The sequence below is a fragment of the Manduca sexta genome, chromosome 6 (assembly GCF_014839805.1).
Source record: "Manduca sexta isolate Smith_Timp_Sample1 chromosome 6, JHU_Msex_v1.0, whole genome shotgun sequence".
NCBI lineage: Eukaryota > Metazoa > Arthropoda > Insecta > Lepidoptera > Sphingidae > Manduca > Manduca sexta.
In genome coordinates this window covers 9138777-9157135 of record NC_051120.1, presented here as the reverse complement: position 1 = coordinate 9157135, position 18359 = coordinate 9138777, and the positions used below count along the sequence as shown (strand labels likewise).

The following is an 18359-nucleotide window of genomic DNA, read 5'->3' as shown; positions in this document are numbered from 1 at the left end:
ATTCTTGTTTTTCTTCTCCACTTCTAACATATAATCAAGGTATTATATCGTCTCTCTCTCTCTTCCAAGCTATAGATCATGGTGGTGGGGAGAACTTTCCTCGTTTTTCTTCTCCACTTCCCTCTATCTATGATGTCGTCGACATTCTCCCATATCCCTCAACACTACATCCTTCCATATCGTCTTCAATCTGCCTCTAGTCCTTCGGCCAGGAATGGTTAATTGCAGTGCTAAGTTTCTTAGGTAGTCAGGCGGCTGGGGCTTATACCGTCTACCGACAAATCCGTCTTTTTGCAATAAAATTTTGTAAATAGGGCATTTTTTTATTTTTATCTATATGGCTATCAAATTCAACTTTCGATTAGAACGCTCGTAATTTTGCAAAAGACGGATATGCACTCGTAGACTGAATAGGGCTTACTAAATTAAATTTCATATTAGGTAATATTTAAATGATTTGTAAAAATCGTGTAACATTTTTTTTATTATTTCACCGTCTCCCAAAAGCATCAAATGTACAGCTTAAAAAATAACTATTTATATTCAATAAAACCCTTTATACTTACCAAAAGTTACTCTTTAAGTGCCTAATAAATTATATTTATCAACACAACAAATTATCGTTCCTAGCAAATCGTCTAGTGTTAGTTATAAAGTAAAAAGCAAATAACTAACACCTTAAAATGATAGCTCCGTAACATGAAAATTTAAATAGAAAAACTACTTGGTAACGTAAAAATGCTTTTAGTGATTAACTTCATGGAAATTAGCGAAATACAAGCCGCCATTAAACTTTATACATTAGCGGTATCTTAATATGTTGTGAAAACTTAAACATTAAATTCAATTCTGTTTGTATTTCGATGTACTCTGCCGTTTATATTAACTAACATGTACGCCACGTTCAAGCAAAACTCTCAATGTATGTCATCCATCGGGAAAGCTATCTCATTTTATTACACCACTTTTCCTCCGGCTTGTACGAAGATCAGTATGGCTCTGGCATCCGTGCTGGGCGGTCGTGTGTATAAACCAGGCGATTTTTTCGCCTAAACTTTCGTAAACACGCGTTTGACAAATTTATTCTAACAGTGAGTTGTTTTGTGACTGTGCATTGACTCGTGTTTTAAATTTGTTTTTAATAATATAATGTGATGGTTGTTAATTTTTTTTTCGTGTCCGGAGGTACCAACAACCCATTTCCTGGTTTAGGTAAATATATTAAAAATAAGTACATAATAAAAATTAGACCGTCACGATTTTTTTTTAATTCGACTGAGTTCGCAATTTTAATAATAAGGCCATAGATAAAAATATATCTCACTCACCACGTGATTTAAGTAATATAAAATTGCCAAGAAATATAAAAAATATCGCTCGTCCAATTAAATCAGTCATGTCATAAAAATGCTATTTTTGGACCTAATTAACTTAATAGGACGCATTATCCAATTAAGATACTTACGTTTATTAATTGCTAATTATAAAAAAAAATATATCGCAATTAAATGAAAATTATTTATATCAATAAATAGGCCCAATACTACGGAATATAGTCTTAGGGCAACGTCTTTGTCAAATAGGGACGAAGGATTTTAGACCCTTTCATGTGGGTATTAAGGAACCTGAAATTCCTCGTTCCTTTTGTTAGACGCCTGGGAAGCTCCTAAATATTATGTATCATAAAAGATATAATAATGTTTAATGAATTAATGAAGCGCTTTATTTTACACCACATACAGAAAAATGAGTATTTATGATTTTAAAGAATACGTGTAATAGGCGGTATTACCCGATGATTTTTTTACATATTTTTATTTAAATATAATTTATTTACAATTTTATTTGTTCGAATATAATCATGTTTTTAAAGAGTACATGCAACAATAGGCGGCCTTACCCAGTGATTATTTACACATGTTTATTTAAATATACTTAACTTATTTATCATTTTACCAGTTCGATAATAAATATGTTTTTAAAGACTATAATGACATATAACGATAGGCGGTTTTACCCAATGATTTTGTACACATTTTCATTTAAATATCATTTAACTTGATCCACCAGCAGATAATAAAATAGTTAGCTTAAACATATAACGTACAAACACGACTTATGATAAAGTACACAAAATATACGCGGACCGAACCACATTATAAGGGTAATATTTGGTCTTATCACAATAAGCAATATATTTCAGACAAACCGCATGTTTATAATTAGTTTTTACGGTTGTAATTATTTCTAATATTTAGGGAACCCAGATTTTGTAAGTAGGTAATAATTCGATGAATAATTCACTAAGGGCTAATTTTTTAATCGTCAGAGAAATGTATTCATCAAATAGGTAAATTATAAACCGACTGAATATAAAAGCGAGACTGACAACTTTATACATACAATGTCTTTTTAATTCGTTTATATTGTACTTTATTCTACGAATAAATTGTATCTGATAGGAAAATCAGCCCTTAAGCGGGACCCTTATACTTTTGGGATATTAACTTCGATCAACAATATCACTTGTTCGAAGAATACTTATACACGTCATTTATATTGTATCGGTGTACTTTTCTTCGTCTTTCTAACCTAGTTTACTTAATTTCTTTTATCCTATAAATCGATTAGCCATTAGTTTTAGTATACTTCGCAAATTAAAGTCCGCAAATGATACTGGCACAACACTTAGCGTATTAAAAAAAAATGTTTGCGTTAAATATGTAGTTTGTACATAAATAATACAAAGTCGATATTGCTCTAATGATTACACTAATTTTAAACATCAAAATAATGTATTTTTTATTATAATATATATCCTTTGGTCAAATGGCCATACAACTTTCGACAACACATATTTTAAATCCGCCAAAGAAAAAAAATACAATGAAAACAAGGGCTGATTTTTATCAATCGTCCGATATCTTTATTCTATACAATTAAATAAGATCTGCAAGCATCGTACCTGATGGTATGCAACACGATCATCGTTTGGGACATCGGGTATAAACAGTAGCAATATCTGTCTTTGAAATACAAAGCTTGTGTGGAATAAACTGCGCTCATCACTGATGCTGGCACGATTGGCGTATTTGACCAAATGTTTGCGTTATTTGATCAAACCATCATCAACTTTGTAGTTTACATAAAGAATATAAAGTCTATATTGCTTTAATAATAACGCTTATTTTAAACATTGAAATAAAACAATTTTTATGGATTTGATTTATTTCATTATAATATACAAAATCGTGATAAAATCCAAAAAATGTATTATTTCAATGTCGGTATTACTTTACTCAAAATGCACAAATATTTTGACAAATATGCTTACTATAGGGCCAATATGAGACATTAGACGAAAAGCCTCACAATGCCAAGTTACACTGGTTGCTATGTCTTGCAAACCGGAATATATTCATTGCAAAATGTTGCTTGACGGTAGGAATAGACTACAAGAAACATTTAACCAGCCAGAATATGTATTGAAAGTGGCTTATCACCTACAATTTTTATAAGACCTTCATTTTAGTTGCCTAATAAAAGAGAATGCCTTAATAACGACCACACCTCTAAGATCTCGGGTTAGAAGTTAAAACCCGGATCAGGCAGATTTTTTTCAAAATGAATTCACTAGCTTTTATAAATCTATTCACATAATTCTTAAATAATAATTATTTCGAGATGATATTTTTACGATTGGAGTGTCGAAGGAGGGGCAAGTTTATGCTCTTTGATAGGGGTGAAGTTATATTGGATTTTCTGCTCAATATCAGACCGGAGTCTGAAATTTGTGCTCGATATGGTTGGGTCGTACCCCGATCATGAAACAGATTACACATGGCGAAAAGTTGGTACCTAGTTTGACTTCTGCCTATTCTTTTGGGGATAAAGGCTTGACGACTGTTCTTTCTTTTTTTCATAAAAGATAACAGCCCTTTGACAATACGTAACATTAAAATAATTTTCAACGCCGATGTTTAGAGTATTTTCTTTTATAGCTATAGACCTGTTTGAGGGCTTGAAGGCCGTAAAAATAGATCATAAAAACATATCACACGAACTTTATGATAAGTATGTAAACATTTTTCATATTTTATGTAGATACACACACAACATCACGCATTTTATCCCTAAAGGGGTATGCAGAGGCGCAACCATGGCACTCACTTTTCGCCAAGTGTGTTCCGTCGCATGATGTGATAGGGGGCGAGCCTATCGCCATATCGGGCACAAATTCCAGACTCCCGGCTGATACTGAGCAGAAAAACCCAAATATCACTTTGCCCGACCCGGGATTCGAACCCAGGACCTTAGAGCGCTGCCGTGCCGCGCAAGCAGTACAACTACGCCACCGAGAGTTTTATGTAGATATTGTTTAATAAAACAATATAAAATATAAAACATTTCACTTTAAGACAGTGGTGAAGTGTCCACATAACCCAATTACTGCCGACTTCACTTTCGCAATTTACATAAAATTGAATTATCATTAGTACAATTTGTAGACCATACATATTAGTACCAATATTATGAGTCGGGTCCTCTTTCGGAACATTTCACACATCACCCCTACTCCAAGGTGTATAACTATAACATTATAGGCAAAATTAGGTATTCGCAATCACTCATGCACTGTTCACGTGTATATTAATATTTAATTCTAAAATAAGAATAAACCTATTTTGATATTGTTAGATAAAAGCTTTTTACTTAAACACGCTCAGTATTTTATACTTTATTATAAATTTATAAATTTTAACGTAGGTAGAGTAACTACAGGCTGATCAACTTCTTTCGACGATGAATTACGTCATGCCAGTAACTGGTGGTAGGTATCGCTGCAATGTTTTTTTAGCACGGCAAAGTGACCACACCTACCTGATGGTAAGTGGAGTGGGTCCGATAGAATGTCGACTGACGAGTGATGATTACCCCTCGGCAGTCGACACAATTATGCTGGCCTTGGAACCGGATATATACAGGCTGATCCCGGAACGCGACACGCTTACGTGGGCCACTATGGCGGGCTTTAACACTTTGTGTAGGGTGGTCGCTATCCGGGCGGATATAAAATATAACCTACCACCAGCAAATGCAATGCAATGTCTATTTCTAATGTGCCATCGATATATATGTACTTCGTATTTAGATTTAGCGTTCCGAACATTCACTGTATTCAACTGGATTGAACTACAATCCATTCAAACTGGCTTTAATATGGTCAATATTGACAGCTTATGGTTGTGTACGGTGTGGCGCTCATGCTATAAGAACTCGAGTCTAAGTGTAAAACTGGATTTGAATAGAAAATGTTAGTCAAATAAGTAAAATTATTTGTTGTTCAAGTGAATAAATAGGTTATAACAGTGACGTTTTGGTTGCTATTTTAGTTCAGATTTTGAACAAATAGTTTATATGGACGTTCGTGTCTATAGAATATACGTCAATGTAAGCAGCAGTGTGTATTGCTTTCCGGCTTAAAAGACATTGTAGCCTGAATCACTGGGCATTATGAGACAACATCTTATGTCTCAGGATGACGAGCGTAGAGAACACCACAGTATTTTGTAATTAAGTTCTACATGTGATGCTACTTTAATCGGTCGAATCACTTACCATCAGAAAAGAATCAGTACGGTTGATGTATTCCGTGCAAATTATAGAAGAGAAGATAATATTTATACAACAAATGAAATGAGGTCACAAAAAGGAGAGCTTGTAATGTATTTTACAATATTGTTGCGGGTGAAAGGTCTACATCAAATATTTCCACAAAAACTTGTTAGGTCTACGAGAAATGGAAGAATAAATTGTTAATTTCTGTCTCTGTTTATTTTTTATGAAGTATAATTTATGTGGCAATTTTTTTGATGGGAGACTATTAGGTATATTTATATTAGAGTATATATCGAACATTCACTAATAACCTACCATAGAGGTTCGTTCCTCTACTTTCTGTTCTGAAGTAACGTAAAAGAGACGCAACCTCTTTAGTTGGAAGTTATTGTATTTCGACAGCTGCAATTAACACTACGTTAACTTGAAAATATCAACTTTACAAAAGAAACGTTTAAAGTGAAAAAAAATACTACAGCCTTCTTAATGAGCGTTTTGTGTAATTCAAGAATTATTCATTTTATAACAAAAAAAAGGGATTTTTTAAGCTTATAAAAGATAAAGAAATAATAATTTTGCTTTCTAACGGAAATTAGCCAAAAATCGTCTTAGCCTCATTCGAAGATAGTGGCTTGAGTAATGTATTCATAAGACAAATTCCAATATTGTAACTGCCGTGCGGGGATAAAATAAATATTTCTCGCAGCAAATTAATTAAGGAGTAATAAAATATTATTATTTAAAAACTAATTACGAGTGATGAATTGTTATTATTCAAAGTCATTCGATATTTGTTCATCTGCTCTTCATCATAAAGCAAAAGATATTCACAGCTACACCAAATATAAAGCATAGCCTCTAATAAAGACTTCCAGTCCGACTTGGACTGATATAACTAACTCTTATCGGTTAATGTGGGGTCAGCGCAACACAGTTATTAATAACCCAAGTGTAAGTGGGAGGGAGGGGGCAAATAATGCATCCTATATAATAACTATTAAACAATGACTTAGATCATGCGAAAAAAAAAATTGTGAACTCATTTGAAAAAAAAAGGAATCCAAATGGTACTGTAAGTGTAGTATCCAGAATCTTTTCTTCAATATATAATATATAAACCACTACATAAACAGACAATAAGAAAGCCTTAAAATAAGAAATATTTTTTACACAAGGAATACAAGGAAATACGCTACCTTTTTCGAAACATCTCTGAAAAATCTTTGAATACGTAAATTCGATAATGAAATGAGACAGGATAATTTGTTCGGCATGATAAATGGACGTTTCCGCTGGCGACACGTAACGAGCTATGGGCTACGGAGAACGTCTCCATACGTCTTCGCTTCAAAATGAGGTTCGTATGGTTTTGAACATAGCAGTCAGAGGCTAGGGAGGAAGACGGTACATTTTTATTATTTACGTATTCATAAATGAGTTATGGGGTAGGCAGACGAACGTCTCTATACGTCTTGGCCTGTAAATGAGAACAAAGAACGTTTATATGATTTTTTAAATATTCAAAAGGAAGCTAGCAGCAATTTTGTACCGTGTATTCATAATAATTATTTGAAAACTTTCCGAAAAATTTAAAGAAAACATAGTTTACATTTTACAAATCATTCATCTTTGTAACTTGTCCAAGAAATTTATTATACCGTAGGAAGATATAACAACTAGCACTGAGCATTAGTTACTTAAAAAATCCTTTGAAATATCAATGTCCGTGGATATGTCAAGCTCGAAACAATATAGACAGAGGTTCAGCCTGACCTGTCAAAATTATTGTTTACGTAACAAACGTCAGTTGACGTCTGAAAAGTTGATTGTCTTCATTGATAGACCTAAATACATGAGATATAGTATGACGTCTTTTTCTATTTTTAGCGGTAGATTTAGATGTATCACATTTCTCTAGATATGTTAAGTACTGTGAAAAGAAGGGGAATCCAGCAATATCTGCCATAATTCGAGATGAAACTTTTCCGCCATCACAGGTGCCGTTGCAACTCCTGTGAGCAAGGATCAGCAGTGGCACGAATTTTATGACACCGAGTTCGAGAGTGAAGCTCGGCGAGCCTTAGGAAATACTAATCTGTCTTTATCCCATAATGATTGATCAAATAGAAAGATAAGTGGACTTGGAAATATTAATTGCCAACTTTTTTCCATAGCAAAGTAGGAGACAAAATAATTAACTAAGGAGGCATTTCAACCTCGACTATATGATTACAAATATAAAAGGCAATTGTAAAGCACCACGAATAAATAATAAATGCGAGGGTCTTATCATTTGAGCTAATATATTCCTGACTGAATGATTCCCTCCTAGCCGAATTTCGGCCACGGCAGTCAATCTCAACGGAGATCAGCCAGGTACGCAGAATATTATTATTGCACAAGTGTGTGCGCAATACACAGGCGCACTCTCCGTTCCTTCACTCTCATAGTTCGGTAAGACGGCAATCCGACATGATCGGAGAAAGATCAGACGCAGGACCAACGACTTTACATGCTTTCCGAGGTACGGGGGCATCACACCGCCAACTTCCTGACTCCGAGCTGCGACTGAGTATTTTTTTTAAGATGGAAAAACCCACATCAGTCACGTTTATTTTGGCCTGATCCGGGATTCGAACCCAGGACCTTAGCGCGGTAGTCGTACGTGTACTGTGTCAAATTACAACTTCGCCACCGAGGCAGTCATTCCTGACTATTAACTATAAGACCCCAATATCATTCACCTTATTCCTCTAAATGGTCGTACCGCAATACAGCGTCACAGAGGCAATCTAAATATTCGTAACTCGTAAAAGATTGCTACTTAGTTCTGACGGATAGTGAGACGGTTACAAACGGTTTCAAGCAATCGGGCCTTAATGTTGAAGCAGACTTATTGTGCTAGACCGTCTCAAATAGAGTGAAAAACTTAAACCACTATGCATCCATATCCATATAGTACGCTATTTCTCTAATCGTTTCTCCATCAAGGATCTACATAGATTGAGATATAATGTAAAAATAGTTTGTAATACAGCATATAATGATATTGTAGGAATAAATATATGCTTGTAAGGGTATTTTGTCATTATTTGATATAGAAGCACTGAGCGTTTGACATATCGAGGCAGTTAGTCGTTGACAATTGTACCAATCGGTTGGTTGGTATAATATCTGTGAAAGTATATCTGAATGCACTGATATATTTATATTATATATATTTTAATTTAATTTATATTTTAATAAATATCGCTTGAGTTTCAAATAATCAGCCCTGTATTTGTATACTGTCACACTGCTGAGCACGGGCCTCCTCCACTACTAAGAGGCCTTAGTCCACCACGCTGGCCTAGTGTGGATTGGTAGACTTTAACACCCTCAAAATTCCTATAGAGAACTCAGGTATGCAGGTTTCTTCACGATGTTTTCCTTCATCGTTAATGCAAACGACAATTTACAAAAAAACACACATCATTTTTAGGAAAGTCAGAGATGCACCCTTGGGTTTGAATCTGCGGACATTCGTCTCGGCAGTCCGTTGTACACCCAACTAGGCTATCGCCGCTTACCCGGAATACAGTATAGTGCAATAAACAATTTTAGGAAATAATCAAGCAGTTAATTAAATTTGAATTTAGTGGCTGTTTAATTATAAAGCAATGATTATAATTTTCAGTTATAAATAAACTTCTTTTATTTTGAAGTGATAATTAGTTATTACTCGAAGCTCTGTTTATTTGTTTTTGGGAATAGGTACTCTATAGCACTCAGGGACCATTATCTACCTATCTCTCTAAATAAAACTATTTTTCGGATTTTATCTCGGTTTTTTATTTATGATTTATTTCCCGATGTTTTGAAGACTTTGTTTTGAAGGCATTCACGGTCACTTGGAGGCACTGATCGCCCGAAAAATCAGAGTTTTAATTTTTTCAATTTTTTTAAATTTTTGGTTGACGTTCCAATCTACGCAGAATAAGCTCACGGAGTCTTGAAGAGTGACAGCCAGTCTATTGGGTTCCAATTTAATCAAAAGTTTAAATTTAATGCTTTTCCTGATACATCCAAACATAATATATACTACCTATATACGTATAAATATAAGTACCTACTTATAATATTAGTTATGACTGAATCCAAGCTAGATTCATAACAATAAAACGTAATATTAAGAATCAGAAGATTTACTGACTACCTTAGTGGCATAGCTGTATTGTGTGCGCGGTATGACCTTTACTCTGAGGTTTTGGGTTCCAATACCGAATGAGCAAAGTTTTTTGTTTTTTCTGCTCACTGTCCCGGAATCTCGAATTTGTACCTGATATAACTATAGTCTCCAATCTCATCATGAGATGAAACACGTGAAAACGTGATGTTTGAGTGTGTGAAACACTAGAAACTGCCAAGCTGTACCCTCTTTTATCACTGTTAATATAAAACAAAAAGAAAATGCCAACAGATTTGTACCTACAGTTCAAATAAAGACATCGTGCAAAACGTCGCCAAGAACAAAAAAAAACGATATAAAAACGTAACCCGCTTACACCGCAGTTTCATTCTTTGCGCTAATTGAAATCGCTTTACTGAGCTCAGAGTTTTGTAATTGAATTTCGTGTTGGATAAAAACGATTGAAATGTTAGCAACATGTTGCGTGAACCGGTTTAATTGGATCACAACAGCCAATAGTGTTGAACGAATAATTATGTTCCGAATATGTGTTAGGTGTGAAAAGGAAATTTAGAGACGGCTGATTCTACCGTCGAGATACTACCTATATATCTATACTGTCGTCCTAGCACAAAAACGGTATGTCAGGGAAACCTTATTTCGAGATAATCGCAGTTTCGTACAGTTTTATAGTTTTATATGTAAAACTGAGATAGAGAAACTCTTTTAAGGTTTTTTTGAACAAGTTCTAAACAAGATACCGTTATATAGGTAAGTTCATTGGATGGGTATTTCTTTAAGCTATCTGACGACATAAAATTCAAGATTTTTTTTTTTGAGATACCGCTTTTGAGCTTAGCACGGCAGTATTATTCCACAATTATATTTGGCTCTTTGAATGTACGAAGCACGCGTCTTGCGTCGTATTTCTCAGTATCGTGTCATGGCCCTTCTGCATCACTTTCTCGAACGAAATTTCTTCATGGAGGAGGAGCTGTAAACTGCTAAGAGCGGTGAGGATTTGATCATACCAACTGCGTCTGCACACACTAAGCACTAATTTCTGATAATTAATGGCCATATTTGTTTGTAGACTGCCTCGGTGGCGTAGTTGTATTGCATGTCCGGTACAATAGCGCTCTGAGATCCTGGGTTCGAATCCCGGGTCGGGCAAAGTGATATTTGGGTTTTTCTGCTCAGTATCAGCCCGGAGTCTGGAATTTGTGCCCGATATGGCGATAGGCTCGCCCCCTATCACATCATGGGACGGAACATACTTGGCGAAAAGTGGGTGCCCTAGTTGCGCCTCTGCATACCCCTTCGGGGATTAATGCGTGATGTTATGTATGTATGTATGTAAGTATTTGTTTGTAATAAGGTCGCAAATGAATAAGCACGCCTACTTGAAAGAGCGAACTGCCAATTATTATATATTTATTTTTGTCACATGGCTCGCTTCAATTCGGCTACCATTGCCTTATTATCTCTCGTCACTGACTATTATTTTATTTACAATAAATTGTATTTATTTGTTAAGTTGTACGTAGGATCTTAAAGCACCTTTGCGTAGGATCTTAAATAGACATTTAATTGAAATATTAATTTAACAAATCTTCAGCTGTCATTAATCGCCCATCGAGGGCAGAGTCGCGCTGTTTTATAAATAACACTCAACTGAAAATCCCGTCATATAATATAACTTAAGATATCATTTAGGATGTTGATATCTGTTTATTAAGTAGCGACGATTTTAAGATGCTGACTTCAATTTGACAGCGTCTCAGCTTATATCGAACTTCAGAGCTGAACTGAGTTGCACCTTTAATAAAGACCATATTTGTCTATTGAGTGAATGTATTTTGCTGAGCGAAGAAATACAAGTCTTACAAAATACTGATCTGAGATGACAACTTTTTATTGCATTTCATTCAGTAAGTGACATGTCTGAAGGTCTTTTTCTTAAACCAGTTGGATTTTCATCAAATAATATAGCCGTACCCAATTCTGATAAGTATAAAAAACATAAGCCCCAAAGGAGCCAGCCCAATTATGAAGATCGTACTAGCAAATCTGTTACTTTACAACAGTTTTCTCTAACTAATAATAAAACACCAGCATAATAGATTCAAAACTGGTAACACGACAGTTTTACCTCCATAACGATGCTAATGCTAACAAGATTACAATTCTCCATCAAGTTCGTTACCTCTAAAAATGTCTTTGCCGTGTGAAACAAAAAAATGTTAATTAAAATTTTCTAGCGCATAAAGAATGAATGCAGTTTCGTTAATTAAAGTCTTATGCGCATGCAGTGAATGAGATTTTTTATTTGTTGTCAAATAATGGTGTAATATAAAAACCTGTCTCTAGCATAAATTACATTGGTAGCGGGATTTTAAAGCTGTTTTGTGAGAAAGCAGATGTTGGTAGCGTCGCAGATGATAGTAGCATCCTTTATATTTTTGTTTTACTCTATAAATATCCATCAACAATTTAAAATCACCATAGCGGCTCGTTGCGTATTCGAGCTAAACATTTCTTGTTAATAACTACTGGCAACAAACAGTGTGTATGCTGTGTACCGGTTTGAAGCACACTAGCCTGAATTAGCCTGAAATAGCTCTTTGCCGGGCTGAGACAAAAACTTGATTGGTAAATATTCTTTGAGAAATGGTTTTACAATATCCCACCCCACAGCATCCCATTAAGAGGGAACTTAGATCTTCAAAGCAAAACCGCAAGCAAATTCTTAGATATAAGCCGTTACAAATTGATCTTATAAACAAGGCAACAAATCACATATATACAGAAATAATAAAACGTCAGAAGAATTTGTTCCGTATCGTTGGAACACCAACGAGCTGAAATATTCCAGTTCACAAACAGAAACCCAACTCTGATATAAATGGCGGTGTCAACCGATGCTCCCTCTACCTGAGATTGGATTCGTTGCTCCATTGTACAACTGTTTGAATTGACTTTGCGACTTTAAAAAGGAAATAAAGCGATTTAAACAAAAACGTGAAACTTTTCTATTTAAGTTTTCCCTTCTGTAGACGGTTTAGAAAGATATTTTTCTATTATGAACTTATTAAACGTTTGTACGGTCTCAAAGGCTTCTGAGAAAGAAATTGTTAGTAGTATTTGTTATGCCGGTTAGCAAAGGAAGACTTCCCGTAATAAAAGATTATGACCTGATGGGGCAGAGAACTTTTTGTGATATAATTTTAAATATAAAAACAAAGTTCTTTATAGAACATGCAATGGCCACTTTATTATTTTTAAATATCAATAGAATATAAACGTTGACGTTATTAAAGTAAGATTCGAGATTATTTGGCATACCGAAACATCTTTAGGCATCTGTACTATCCTCGAGCATCAGTCATTATATGAAATTATCAAGATTATCATTCTAATCAGTCTTGGCGTTTTTAATCATGTAGTTAAAACAGTAGACCCTACACGGAAATATGAAATATTTTAATGGAGGACGGAAAATGGAAAGAACTAGAATACTACAGGTAGTCAATAAATGTTGGTGGTAGGATATATTTTATATTTGCTCAGATAGCGACCAGCGTATACAAGGTTTTCAAACCCACCATAGTGGTTTACATAAATGTGTCGCGTTCCAGGGGCCTTATTCTCTATCCCGCACGTTATTTTGACAGTGCGTAACAAGCACGTAACACAACGCATCATGTTTAGGACTATAGAAATTTGGCTTACAGAATACCATTCCACGCACATTTCTCGAAGATAACATGACACGGCCGCGTTACGCGTTTACACTATCATACAGAATAAGGGCCCAGGATCAGCCTATGTATATCCGATTCCAACAGGCCGGCATAATTATATCGACTACCGAGGGGCAATCATCTCTCGTCATTCAACATTCTATTAGCGTAACTTTCCTGTGTTTAAAAAACATGGTTGCTCTCAACATAACCTTTGTAACTACACCTATTTACAGCCCAACTGATAAACACAGCAACAAGCCCTAAAGTTTCAGCTATAAAAACCAAAAAGCTTTACGCGAATTTCAATTTTTTCGCAGTCCCGCTGCACGCGAGTGCGGCACGTAGAAAACCAAACACTTGCTTTGCAGAACCTTATAAATCTTTTGGGGATGGAACGAATTTCCACAAGTGTCGGTTGGATTGAAATGTTTCCACTATTTGTCATTCTCGTGGCATCCTGACCACAGTTGCGTTTTAAATGTGATTTTAATTTGTTTCATTTCTGCATTAGACTTTAGTCAATAAATGTTTCTACGGGGAACGAATTTTAAATGCAGTATTTATGTTTCAAATTTATCTTGATAGATTTATTTACTAGATATTTTGTGTCGAGTGTTTTATTGTATTTTATACAATATCTTCTATGATATTATGCATAATGTTCTTTAACTTATTTCCTTGCCTTTTCGAATACTAAATATTTTATTTTAATTGACGGAATTTTCTTATAATCCTATCATACTCTTATATTTTGTAGCTTATTTTCTTTTATATTACAATATTATATCTTACACATTCTTATAAATATGTGTGGTTTACTTTTACACAAATTTATTTTGTAGCCACGTGGTGGGCTTGAACTATCCCTGGAAGATCATGAAATCATTATTATTTTAGTCGTGATTATTATGATCATAAAATACCTCAATTCTGTATCTTATAATTAACAATTATATTCTACAGCTATCGTACCTATTTCTACAATCTACAACAAACGAGATTACTCATATACAGTGTTAAATACCAACAAAATTCAAGTCATACAAATTAAAATATTTCATATAAAAATCTTTGTAATCTTTTTAACCCGAAACCGCGACCGGAATAACAATGTTATCTCGTTCGGTCCTACCCACGTTTGTAGACGTCCAATAACAAGTGTGCCGCGACAGGTTCGTGCGAAAACTACTTGATAACGTCAGGTGGCGGAATACTTTTGGCTTTATTCCCGTTCGCATTTTAGGGTTGACATGTATTTTTATTGTAGAGATTCTTTATTCGAAGTTGCTGTTTATTTAGTGATGTGTCAGTGGAAACTATTGCGGTAAAGAGGTTAGATTTAATAGTGGATTTTTGGTTAGTGATTGACTGATGAAACATGATAATTCATTTACTTTTTTTATACGGGGAAGTAATCCCACAACACCTGATGGAAAGCAGAGGGGTTCAGATGGAGTGTGGACTGACGAGAAATGATCATTCCTTACCAGATGACACAACCATGGCGCCCCCCCCCCCCCCCGGGCAATTCTTGTGCGCTCGGTCTCCACACCGAATGCACGCCCATGCACGGGAGGACATTATGTCGCGGACCTAGGCACACTATAGGTGATGCCTACACCCCCATGGTTGCAAGTTCACATGGGGGGTCTGACAGGGACTCGTAGAACAGTTCGCCTCCCTTTCCTCTCCGCCCATCCTAGTACTTCCTCTTCCTTCCCCCACACTCCTCTCCCATTCTTCCTTTTCCCCTTTTCCTCCTGGCCCCCGCAGTCGTTAAGCCGGGGGGAACCGGTATACCGTTCGCGGGTTCCTCGCGGTGTTGACTGCGGGATCAGCCGCTTAAAAAAAATAAAAATAACCATGGCGGCCTATTTCTTAGTATAGCAAACAAATTATAATTATAACAGAATGAATTCAAAACTATTTTTCGGATTTTATTGCGATTTTTATATTATAATTTTCTCCTGACGTTATGAAGACTTAAGACGAGGACCGTCAACAGCTAAATTTAAAAAACAAAATTGTATAATTGTAAAGTGTAGACATGTAACATTGACTTTTCGGATGAGCAACATCTTAGTCCGCCCATGACCATGGACGGACTAAGTTGACCATCTTAGTGACCATGAAGGCTGCAGTCTTCGAAACGACGAAAAAAATTATAATATTAAAACTGCGATAAAATTGTTTTGTTTTTTTTTTTTTTTATTTTAATTTCTAGCTTTCGGGTAAACATAAGGAATTATTATGACAGAGGATCTTTATGATAGAATTTAGCAACTATCGCTTATCCATCGACGATGCCTCTAGGGTTGAGAATGTACAGTCAGCAACAAAATTAGCTGAAAATGACTGAATCGTTTTAAGGCGATACCTCAAGGTCCATTTTCATACATTTTGTTTCGGCTTTAATCTGGGTAACTAAACAAGTATTGGCAAGTAAAGAATTTAAATTCACGTCTAGTTAGTGATTAGTTCTCGCAGTTGAGAAGAAAAATGTAAAAATAATTAATAATCATGGATATTTCTGCCTTTAAAATTTCGTCATATTAAATTTTAAAGGCCGAAATATCCATGATTATTAATTATTTTACGTTTTTCTTCAACTGCGAGAACTAATCACTAACTAGACGTGAATTTAAATTCTTTACTTGCCAATACTTGTTTAGTTACCCAGATTAAAGCCGAAACAAAATGTATGAAAATGGACCTTGAGGTATCGCCTTAAACGTTATAAACATTTAAAAAGATTCAGTCATTTTTCATTCATACAATTAAAGTTATCCCTGAGAAGTTTATTTTAGCAAAGAAAAATATTGGTGATACCGACACAAAAGTGTAATATGTGTGTGAAAAAAATGGAGTGAAAAAGGTGATTTAAAATATTAAATCTTTTAAGCTGGTTTTGTGATAATAACCTACTTAATAATAAACTGCATATACGCATGAATGTTTAAAAAAATAATGTCAAATATTAATAAATATAAGTACCCTAACATCTATAAAACAGAGACCATAGATAATAAACAGCCGCCATCTTTACGACCCTATCGCTCACAAATAATCATTGAGAATATGACGCGCTGAATAATTAAACTAACAACGCAGGCCTACGATGTAAACAGAATTCGGCCAAAATTCAACTAACTAAGCTGATTTAGTTTTCCACTGAATCCAATTAGGGTTAAATTTGATGAAATATACCAGTCGGGGTCCCTTAATGACGCTTTCGAGCCTGGGTTTGCTCGTTGATTGAAATAGTAGTTTTTTTGTAACTTATAACCAGTTCGTTAATGGACTCCAGAAGTAAAATTACCATATATTTTATCGGAGCTCGGAAGTCTCTAGTCCCGATTTTAAGCGAAGTGAAGCCTAAAAAGTGCTGACCAGCAAAAGATGCAGGTTATCGCGATTTTTTTACTTTTTGAATGACTAACACTTTAGTCCACCTCGTGACCACGAAGGCTGCAAAGTCTTCGAAACGTCGAGAGAAAATTGTCATGTCATTCGCGTAAACATAAAAAATCATAATGCAGGCATTTTCAGATGGATGGTGCATTCATGCTGACCAGAGTTGTCAAAAACCACATCAACATCACATCAAATCACATTAGACCAATCGAATGGACTGCTGAGACAAAAACCCGCATACTCAGAACCCAAGGCATACACCTCTGAATTTCCAAGAACGTGTATATTATTATCAATTATCGTTCGCTTTATGAAACGAAAACGTGGCGGACTGAGGTGTTGGTCATCTGAAAAGTCAAGTTTACAATATGTAGATACATTTTATAATTATATATTTTTGTATAGTTTTAGCTGTCAACGGTCCGATCTACGCAGAATGAGCTCGCAGTGCCTTGAAGTTTGGTAGCAGTTCTTTCGGATCCGATTTAATTAAATGTAAAACTGGATCCCAAGCTTTCAATCATCTTTCTTTTGAAATTCTGATGTTTTTTTTTTTTATTTTTATAGCCTCGCGAAACATCTTAAGTAGGAATCTGTGGTCTTTGGCAAGAATTTGTGGCTTATCTAGCCGCAGATATTTTAAAATAATATGCAATATCGGGCAATATACATGCAACAAATGTACTTGGAGGTACTTTATAGACCTTCAGTTGAATAATCGTGTTACAGCTTATATATTAAACATCATAACAGGCAAAAGTAACAGTTACAGCATTCCCTTTGACTGTTAATGTTGTAACTGGGCGTTAAGATAAGACGAGAACTTTCCTTTAATAGCTTTCCTTTCAAAAATAGTTGTGTAGTTTTGGAAGTACAAACCAAACATACTTAAGCAGTTTCTAAGTTATGTATTGGTTCTGTCTGATTGACGGAAACCGGAATGGTTAGTTCCATACATTGTAGGTGTCTAGCGAGCATTATTTGTTCTACGTAGAGTACAGTTCCTGGGACCTTGGACAATATGACATGTTTTAGCAATAATAATAATATCAGCCCTGTATTATAGCAATACTGCTGGGCATGGCCTCCTCTTCTACTGAAAAGGATTAGGCCTTAGTCTACCACGCTGGCTTAGTGCGGATTGGTAGACTTCACACATCCTCGAAATTCCTATATATATAGACATCTTTTCAGGTACGCAGGTTTTCACACGATGTTTTCCTTCGTTAAAGCAAGCGATAATTCACAAGGAATACACACATAATTTTTAGAAAAGTCAGAGGAATGAGCCCTTGAGGGTTGAACCTGCGGATATACATCTCAGAATCCCGTTTCACAATCAACTAGGCTGTCGCCGCTCCGTTCTGCCAATAGATGTATTTGTTATGAAGTTATTACGATACCTATAAGCG

The 18359-nt window shown here is 35.2% G+C and overlaps 1 protein-coding gene across 1 annotated transcript in view; it reads left to right on the top strand.

The window, feature by feature from the left end:
* The first annotated feature begins 1006 nt into the window (after positions 1-1006).
* LOC115440522 (hemicentin-1) overlaps positions 1007-18359 on the top strand; it is an 81131-nt gene continuing 63778 nt past the window's right edge. Inside the window, exon 1 of the mRNA XM_030164865.2 lies at positions 1007-1212. The gene's annotated coding sequence lies outside the window, so the exon portion shown is untranslated. The remainder of the gene's footprint in view (positions 1213-18359) is intronic.